General features: G+C 31.8%; 1 protein-coding gene across 1 annotated transcript in view; it reads right to left on the reverse strand.

Annotated features, from left to right (window-relative positions):
• LOC145329008 (uncharacterized) overlaps positions 1-350 on the reverse strand; it is a 112,358-nt gene extending 112,008 nt beyond the window's left edge. The window contains exon 1 of the mRNA XM_080173005.1: positions 287-350. The gene's annotated coding sequence lies outside the window, so the exon portion shown is untranslated. The remainder of the gene's footprint in view (positions 1-286) is intronic.
• Positions 351-10,066: the final 9,716 nt, after the last annotated feature.

A 10,066-nucleotide genomic window follows, 5' to 3' on the forward strand; every position in this document is an offset into this window, starting at 1 on the left:
GGAGGTTTTAAAAATACGTCCACACTCTCAAAAAGCTATTTTTAAGCGTAGTTAGTAAGGCTTTTTATTGACTACAGCATATTCCCTACACTTACTACTATTGTCACGCATCTGACATAGTAGTATAAGGTAAAATATATTAAATGGTGTTGAATATGACGTGGTTTCAACTGGGATTCGAACTAATCAGTATTCAATTATTTAGTTGCTTAAACATAAAATATGAAGTATAATAATCACGAAACCTTTCAAACTCAAAACTTTTAAAAAGTAAATTTGAAAATGCCTGAATTTAGTATCTCTGACTTTTAGGAATTCTTGTACCAAATCTGTTTCGTTGGATTTTACCGAAAACTATATAGACATTCTTTTAGATTGTTTACAGTTTAAGTATAACGATGCCTGCCGTTTGTCCGTCTTTTTGTATGTCCAAATATCTCGATAATCGACGCTTTTCCAAAAAACTGAAACTGGGGTGAAGTCACTAAATCAACCATACAGAAATAGGCTGTGGACGATTATTTAAACTTATAGTGAAAAAAACACTAGAATAATCACATGATAAAATAGTCAAACGGCAAGAGCTAACAGTAAAAACAAATTGGCTCGGTAATCTTCACAAAATTATTACTTTTTGGATGATCATGCGGATAATGTAAGTTGTAGTATCATAAAATGTCAGACGTCTATACTTGATAGCAGCCGAGAAAATAAAGTTTCCCCTTGAAATATACTTGTGGCTTCGCTAAGAGCGGCTTGGGGAACAAAATAGCTTATAGCCGAACCTAGTAATAGTGTCTGACTGATTATGACGTAAGAAAAAAAAATAGCCAATGAGAGGTCATTATTGACCAATGGTAAAATTTATAGTGGCCTCTCATTGGCTAATTTTTTTTCTTACGTCATAATCAGTCAGACACTATTACTAGGTTCCTTATAGCCATTCCAATACTTCGATTTAAGAAGGAAATAGTCTAAAACCATGTGAATATGAAGCTTTCAAAAAATAGAAAATTTCAGAACATTCTTAATTCATATGAAAATATGTAAAAGAATGTCTAATATTCCTGTGGATTATTTGCAGGTGAACTGTTAACCAGATAGCTAAAACCTTGAGGCATCTTCTTACCATTTTTCTATTCATTTATAACATATCTTTATTTCATTTCTATATTCTATCAATGGATATATACGTGGATATTATGATAAGGGAAAAATTGTCAATTTAGGTTGCTATTTCTCCCGTCATTTATTGGCCAGTTTGTTCATCTAGCAGGAGAGGAGAGGATGGTGTAAATGGGGTTGATTGGGTTTAACGTTATTTTAGCCAGATTAGAGCATCACTTAGAGTCCATGAATCTGGTGCACCATCAAAGTAATAATATTTTATCTTTTCTCCACTTCTCGTCTATTCTTATCCCCCCCCCCCCCTCATCTTTTTATCTACCTAAACCTAAATCTAAGTTGTTGGGTCGACATCCATTATCCTACTCTCTTCTTAAAAGCCACTGGTTACGATGTAGAAAGTTTAAGGGGTAAAACAGACTAACCGTAATCTTTCTACTTTAGGTATCTTTGGTTAACAAAAATAAATAAAGAAAAAGTTTGGCAGAAACTCTGTAAACAAGGAAAATCATTCTCATAATAAGAGGAGCTAAAATTTAGTTTGTTTATATTTAAAACACTATTTCACAAAATGTTTGGAAAAGCCCCAGGTCTCTAGGGGCATGTGAGGTAAGGGGGGGGGGGGGTCGTCCTTCCACTTTTAGTTTTAAAAAGAAAAAGATTTTAAAAATATTTCTCGTATTCATTCGAATCTCGTGGATAGGAACCGGTTCTCATCCATACGAAAAAACTATGTCTAGCATATGTCTATTTTAGCCGGTGCCTTCGGCACCACTGGGCTAAAACAACTAGTTTTAATCTTATAATTGTACATTCTATATCCGCGGAAAGCCGTTTATAATACGATACGAGAAATAACTATTCTAGGTGATGTATTTTTTTAAAAGCTATTTCTCTAGGGAGGATAAAGTTACCCTTATCCAAAATAGTAGTGGACCTTCGGCAAGGCAAACTTTTGTGAAAAAACGACAAATAGACAGATGAACAGACAAAAAAATATGTATATGTAGAATCGGTAACCAAAAGAGACCACTCCATAAATTATAAATGACTAATTCTTATTCAACATAGACAAATTTGTATATAGAGAGCCTAATTCATATTTTAATCGGTTAGTTCACAATTTTAAACAGCTGTAGAGCGGCCAATTTTAAAGCTAAGAAAACCAAATTTTATGACAAACTATTATTTTTTATAAAAAAAATACCTTTTCTGACCATCGCCGAAAAACGACAAATAATGGAAACAGCCAATTTTGGCGGTAAAATGGCGATTGTCGTCGCTAAATAATATTTTTATCTGTTTATAGTTACAACTTATTAAGATATTATTTTAGTTTTAAAAAAATTGGCACTTCCAGCACCAAAACCGGCAAAAACAGGCAGTTAAACTTCTGTACCCCTACTTAACCCACTAACAGACCCCCCCCCCCCCCTCTATCTCGGCTCCTGTTACAGATAGAGACGTAAAACTTTTTTGTGGTAGTTTATGTGTATTTTTAGAGAAAATTACTTTTTTTAGTCATAGCAGTCAGACCACTCCTTATCCGCTTTTTAGCAGCCAGCTGCGGCTAATCATTTTACCACCAAAATTGGCGGTTTTTGTTATTTGTCGTTTTTTGGCGATGGTCAGAAAAAGTGTTTTTTTTTTGTTATGAAAAATAATAGCTCTTTTTTAAATTTGGTTTTCCTAGCTTTAAAATAGGCCGCTCTACAGCTTTTTTAATATTTAGCGGCTGGCTGCTAAAAAGCGGATAAGGAGCAGTCTGATCAGCTATGACTAGAAAAAGTAATTTTCTCTAAAAATACACATGAACCAACAGAAAAAAGTTTTACGTCTCTATCTGTAACAGGAGCCGAGATAGAGGGAGGTCTGTTAGGGGGTTAAGTAGGGGTACAGAAGTTTAACTGCCTGTTTTTGCCAGTTTTGGTGCTGGAGGGGGCAATTTTTTTTTAACTGAAAATAATATCTTAAAAAATTGTAACTATAAACAGATAAAAATATTATTTAGCGCCACCAACTGCCATTTTACCGCCAATTTTGGCGGTATCTGTTATTTGTCCTTTTTTGGCAATGGTCAGAAAAGGTATTTTTTTTATAAAAAATAATAGTTTGTCATAAAATTTGGTTTTCTTAGCTTTAAAAATTGGCTGCTCTACAGCTGGTTAATTATTTAGCGGCTGGCCGCTAAAAAGCAGATAAGGAGCGGTCTGATTGCTATGACTAGAAAAAGTAATTTTCTCTAAAAATACACATGAAGAAGTTTAACTGCCTGTTTTGGCCGGTTTTGGTGCTGGAAGCGCCAATTTTTTTAAACTGAAATAATATCTTAATAAGTTGTAACTATAAACAGATAAAAATATTATTTAGCGCCGCCAACCGCCATTTTACCGCCAAAATTGGCGGTTTCCGTTATTTGTCGTTTTTCGGCGATGGTCAGAAAAGGTATTTTTTTGTTATAAAAAATAATAGTTCATCATAAAATTTGGTTTTCTTAGCTTTAAAATTGGCTGCTCTACAGCAGTTTTAATATTTAGCGGCTGGCTGCTAAAAAGCGGATAAGGAGCGGTCTGACTGCTATGAATAGAAAAAGTAATTTTCTCTAAAAATACACATGAACCACCAGAAAAAGTTTTACGTCTCTATCTGTAACAGGAGCCGAGATAGAGGGGGGTCTTATAGGGGGTTAAGTAGGGGTACAGAAGTTTAACTGCCTGTTTTTGCTGGTTTTGGTGCTGGAAGCGCCAATTTTTTTTTAACTGAGAATAATATCTTAATATGTTGTAACTATAAACAGTGAAAAAAGGGACAAAAAAAGATATTTTTTAGGCCTTTCAAAAGGCAGTTTTGAAATCCCGTTATTTCATTAAAAAATTTAAAATGCTTAGAGAATGGCTTGGAAGGTGAATTTAGGTGTTCTGCATATTTCAACTTAAACACATAAGGCCTAAGATATGATATTCCGAAAATCTTTTGTCAAAGTCTACTCTACACCTAGCGCTGGCGATTTCATTTTTCACAGGTATAATTGAAATATGCAGAAGAGCTTAAAACCTGCACATTACTGAGATATTGTTAAAACCGCCGTGCTACCGTTATCTGTTGATATTTTACATGCCTGGCGCTAGGTCGCCAGTAGAGATAAAGAGCTGAAATTTTGTACATGTATTTCTAGGCCCCTAAAGTAACTTTTTAGGTTAGCAGAAAAATGAAATTCGAAAAGGGTATTTTCATGAAAAGATCTAATCTGTATATACAATACATCTATACTATAGATCTGTTGATATAAAGCTTAGCTTTCCTCACTGTGTCTCTCTGTACTATTCCTGAGCTGGATCTTTAAATCATTTTAGTGGTGAGCAAGATTGGGGTGACCCAACTTTCCACCAATGAGAGCACAGCATTTTATGAAATTCCGCGCTGTGATTGGCTGAAATTCGGCTCACCCCGATCTGGCTCACCACTAAAATGATTAAAAGATCAAGCTAAGATGTTCTTTTATAAATACAAAATTTATAACAATGACTTTGACGTTATTGCCAGAGAGAGGGGGGACAATGAGCTATTCATTACACTAGTCTCCAAAGTTTTATAATAACGTTTCTCGTATTCATTCGAATCCGGTGGATAGGAACCGGTTCTCATCCATACGAAAAAACTATGTCTAGCATCGTATTATATCCAGCTTTCTACGAATATAAAAATGTACAATCATAAGATTAAAACTAGTTTTTGTAGCCCGTGCCTTCGGCACCTCGGGGCTAAAAAAGCTAATCTTATAATTGTACATTCTATATCCGCGGAAAGCTGTTTATAATACGATGCGAGAAATACCTATTTCTTATTCTTTGGCTTAACAACTTTGGGGAGCCTAGAGAATTTTGTTTGGTTGGATCATTAAGTTACGTATTCAAACGTTTCAACCAAACGTTTTAAACAACAGAAGTGGTAATTTTGTGTATCATCATTGGAGATGAACATCAATTAATCGGCCATTGCCTTATCCCTTAAGGTTTGCTGTTTGCAGATTTTTTTATCATAAAACTTTCCAATCTATCAAATATTTGAACTATGGTGTTTAATTTTGGTCATGGATGCGAAAGAAAGCCAATGTTTAAAATTAAATGAATTATTCATAGCCTAATAAGATAAGAGTGACTTTCAAAAAGAGGTATTTGTGACATGTAAAAAAAATTATTGAAGTACAATGCATCCTGTAAGGAACAATTAAAATCAGGGCTCAGCAGCCGCACATTAGCCTCAAATTTAAACCAGCAAGTGGGACAAAAAAAAATTTGTAAAGATTGATTGTCTGGTTAGGAAAAAGTTTTGACATCCAGCTGAATTTAAAAGTTATGATATGACAATTTCAGCGATTGAAATATTCTTAAACGTAGGGCTGTTGCAAGTAGACAATAAGAAAATAATCTTTTAACAAAATTTAACATTTTAATATACAGTTTTTGTCATTTTACAATAAGTTATTTTTACTAGAAAATAAAATAAAGTAAATTGATAAGATTTCATATAAAAATTTCATGATTTTTTTAAAATCTTGGCTATATTTGGTATTTAATCTGAACTGGATCTTTAAATCATTTAATGGTGATTTAAAGATCCAGCTCTGTCAATTTGTTTTTAAAGAGTTTTAATTTAAAAACTGAGCTTTGTTTATGGGTTTGCAGCTGTTAAGTGTAGCCTTAAAAAATTATTAAAATTTGATTAATGTGCCATTAAATGAAGAAACTGGCAATTTTATATTAACAAATCAGCAGGCTATTGTACTTTAATCGATTAAATTATCAAGAAAGCATTTGGCTACACTATAGCTTTAAACACAAGAATGAATTGAAAATTATTTTTTATATTTTAACTTCATTTTTTGCCAATAAATTAAAGCTCTTAAATTCCTTGGGTTTTTTGGTGATACAGAAAATATAATTTTTGTCACAATTATGATAGTTTAGTAAAGGAATAGTGAACAAACAAATCAACATCCTATTGCTCACCAAATTCATTCTTTTAGCAATTTAACAACACATTTAAATTTTATTATAGAATGAAAGGTTTATGGTTTTTGCATTGCATAAATTTTTAGTCGCAAAGCTACTCCATAAGTTACTTTGTCTGTATGTATGTACATCTGTCCGTAAAGGTGTGGGAGACACTCAAGAGGGTGGATACAACCTTTACTAAAATAACACACCTTTTGTTGTCTTTAATACACCCCCTTCGATTTTGGTTTAAGGGAGGGAGTTAACATTTTTGGGTGAGCTTCGCGCATCCTCTGGCAAAAGCCTGTGCACGCCACTGTGTCCAATTGTTTTTGGTTTTCTTAAAAAGTTTTTTGTAAAATATGATTTTAGAACCCAAATTTGTTTGGACATAACTAATAATATTAATGTTTAAAGATTTTTATCTTTAAGCTTTAGGGAGATTGAACCATGAATTGGGGGATAATTATTCAACTGAAAAAAAATTTCTAGTAATTTATACACATTAATGAAATGAAATGATTTGTGTTACAAATAATGCTTTCAAGAAAAATGTATGAAATATATTGAAGGAATATAATTTAACTACAAAATGCTTATTCTTTGGATGAAATATTCCGCCAAAAGGTTCAAAAACAATAAGACCCTGCATAAGAATAAGAATTTATGCCTAGATACCTATTTTTTAAGAATATATTATTGAGCTGCACTTTTTTTTGTAAAAATGTATACGAATGGAATGGCATTGCAATAACATTTTTCAAACCCTGAATCATTGACATAATCTACATATAGGTCTGGATGGTTGATACCTTAGTCTCTGTAGAGAAGAAAAGAACCATATATGGACAGTCTTAGTTAATAATTCAGTTAATTTTACACTATTTTAAGTAGCGAAGCTACTTTTTAATTTCGTCAGTAAGCTACATTATTATATGCTAATTAAGACATATAGCAGATTTTATTAAGGAAAAACTTTTTTGACCTATGCATGTATAGTTGAAACATAAACTGATGTAAAGATTTATCTAACAACTGATCATCGTTAATTTCTATATTCGTCTGACGAAGCCCAAATTACATAACTTTTGCACCACGTCGTCTTCTTGTGACGTCATAAAATGAGGGAGATGAAAGGAGAAGTGGGAAACAAATTTCTTAAAAAAGAGATGGAGAATATGACGTCAAAGGAAGACGACGTGGTGCAAAAGTTAAGTATTTTGGGCTTCGTCTATCCGTCTGTCTGTTACTTTTTTCCTTCCATTTGCTCTACTGTTTTACTCTGACATCGAAGAGCTTAGCTACATATGAATTTTTTCATCATTGTTTCTGTAAGGTTTAGTTTTGGTTTTAAAAAAAATTCTTAAAATAAATATTTATAAAATTAGTCAAAAGACAATTAAATGACGATTTTGCAGAAAATCCCTAAACTTTAATCGCTAAATTCATCTCATATCAAAGATCAAACTAACCTAACCTTAACCATAATGTTTAAACTTATGGAAATCTATAAAAATTTGATAATAATTCCATTGTAATGAATGACAGAGATAATCATTCTCAACAAAAAAAACTAATAATTCCATAAAAAAAAATATTTTACTATTACAATGTTATAATATTTTTTCAATTCTTAAATAAATTTTGTTTTAACAATTTGGTTCGCCTCTAGCCACTAGAATCATAATCAGGAAAATTGCATAAAACCATTATAACTACGCTAGGTTTACTAAAGGCAATATTAAGATTCTTGGAGGTTTAAGTATCCCACACAGAGATTTTGGTGCAAAATGCTAGCTGGGAAATTATAAACCCTTTATAATCCAATTACACAGGAACTTAAAAAAAATCTTAAAAATTGTCAAAATTTATTTTATTATTCTTATTACTGTTTCAATATTTTGTACCTATTGTTGGCTAATTTTATTCTTGTCATATTTCATTTACAAATATTTATACATTTTAACATAGAATAAAATAGAGTTTAATATAGATAAAAGAAGCGCCCATAAATGCATCAAAACGCTAATACAGAAGGGAAAATTTAGAAACATTCATCTCAGAAATAAATTGAAGAGTTTAAAAACAATTAGACGATTTATTAAGGCTAAAAGAACTGCTTTTCCAGTATGGCTTCGAAACCGATTAATATACGCTGTTTTAGAACCGGTTCTGAGCCTTATTCGAAAATAATGTGTCGTATCATAGACAATTTTCCACATGTATTGAAATAAAAATCACAAAATAATACCAGTTCATTGACCCGGGTCTACGGCCCCTCGGGGTCAACTAAACTGGGATCATTCTTATTATTCATTTCATCATCCAATGAAAGCTGTCCAGTCTATTATAAGATGCAATTTTCAACTATTCTATTCTTTTCTATGGTAACTGAAAAGGTTGTTATTCACTTGTATTACAATTGATTTTACCTTTTATGGTCTATGTATCATTTAAACAAGGATGGCAACATCCTTCACAAAATATACTCATACATTTTGCAACAGTTATCTCAGATATCAACGCAATGGAGATAGAGACAGACAAAGTAGATTATTGAGAAGATGTTTATTGCTCCATATTATTGCTTACGGACTATATAAGTTATTTACTGGATACCCATTCAGCCATCGATCTTATAATAGTTAGATATATAGATGTATAGATGGGCGGATAAATATTCCTTTGCGTTATTTAAATAAATGGATTTAAATAGAGATAAATTTCTTTTCAGTTTGTATTATAAGCTTTGTTTTGAATGGATAGATAGATGTCTAATTGGGAGGGAAAGGACAATAATTGATAAAAAGTTCTATAACCTTTTCATTCCAAAATTTTCTTTACAAAAGCAACATTTTCCTAGACTTTTATTAATAGATTCAAACGTAAATAATCCTTTGATTGTTCAACTTTTAGTTGTAAATATGATCTGTAAATAGTTGCGCCTGTTTAATTGTTTATGGAATAATGATTTCCCCTTCTCTTATAGAAAATGTTTTAGGTTAAAGAACTAGTCTTTATAAAAGAAGAAAAAAATATATGTTTTTTTATTTGAAAAAAAAAGATAGAAAAGATGATAGGTAGATAGATAGAAGTGTTTATAGTTGAGAAGATTGATGGATAGATAGATAGATTAAATTATCCTTATTTGGACTTTAGGTTATTTCTAAAAACATGCTATCAAACATAATGACAGCTTAGAATTACAGGAGTTTCCTCTTATTGGTCACCGTAACACTACTTGGGTTTATAACACTATAGCACTATAGACACCGCCTTTGTATATGATTTAAATGGTTATTGCCAAATTTTAGCTTGTGCGCGCGGGGGAGGTTGGCCATTCGTTTCAGCAACAAAATAAAAACATCCAAATGACAACTATAGTAACATGTCTTTAAATATAAGTGATGTATAACAAGACAACTACCTGGATCCCCCTGTTGGAGACCTTTTTCGTCCGTTAGCAACTTACTTTCTGCTCTTTTGTAGCGACTTGGCTGTGTTAATATTTTCGACGCTATTGGTTGATTTTCAAATTCCCAATTGAAAGTCCACAGGGTCTTCGTGGGGCATGCAGTTATTTAACCCCTTCCACTAATTGTTTTACTATAATACTAAGATAATAGTATTAGAGTGATTTTATTGCAAGTCAAAGAAACTTTAATTAATACAAAAAGAGTATTTAGATTAAAAGTTGCATGGATTGAATTAAAATACTTTTATTAAAGCATATCAAATGAAAATATTAACTTTACTGTAGAAACATTATGTATTGGATTGAACTTATACTTTGAAAGTAAGAAAAGCGATGTACAGAATTAAACTGCATTAGTTTAAATAGACCCCTTATACAATTTAATTTTGTTATAGAAAAAAAAAACATTAAATTGTCTTTATTTTTAAAGCAAAATGAGCTTGCAATTTTGATGGAATAATACAAAGTACCG

Source organism: Acartia tonsa, chromosome 9 (assembly GCF_053477335.1).
Source record: "Acartia tonsa isolate MP-2025a chromosome 9, ASM5347733v1, whole genome shotgun sequence".
NCBI classification, from domain to species: domain Eukaryota; kingdom Metazoa; phylum Arthropoda; class Copepoda; order Calanoida; family Acartiidae; genus Acartia; species Acartia tonsa.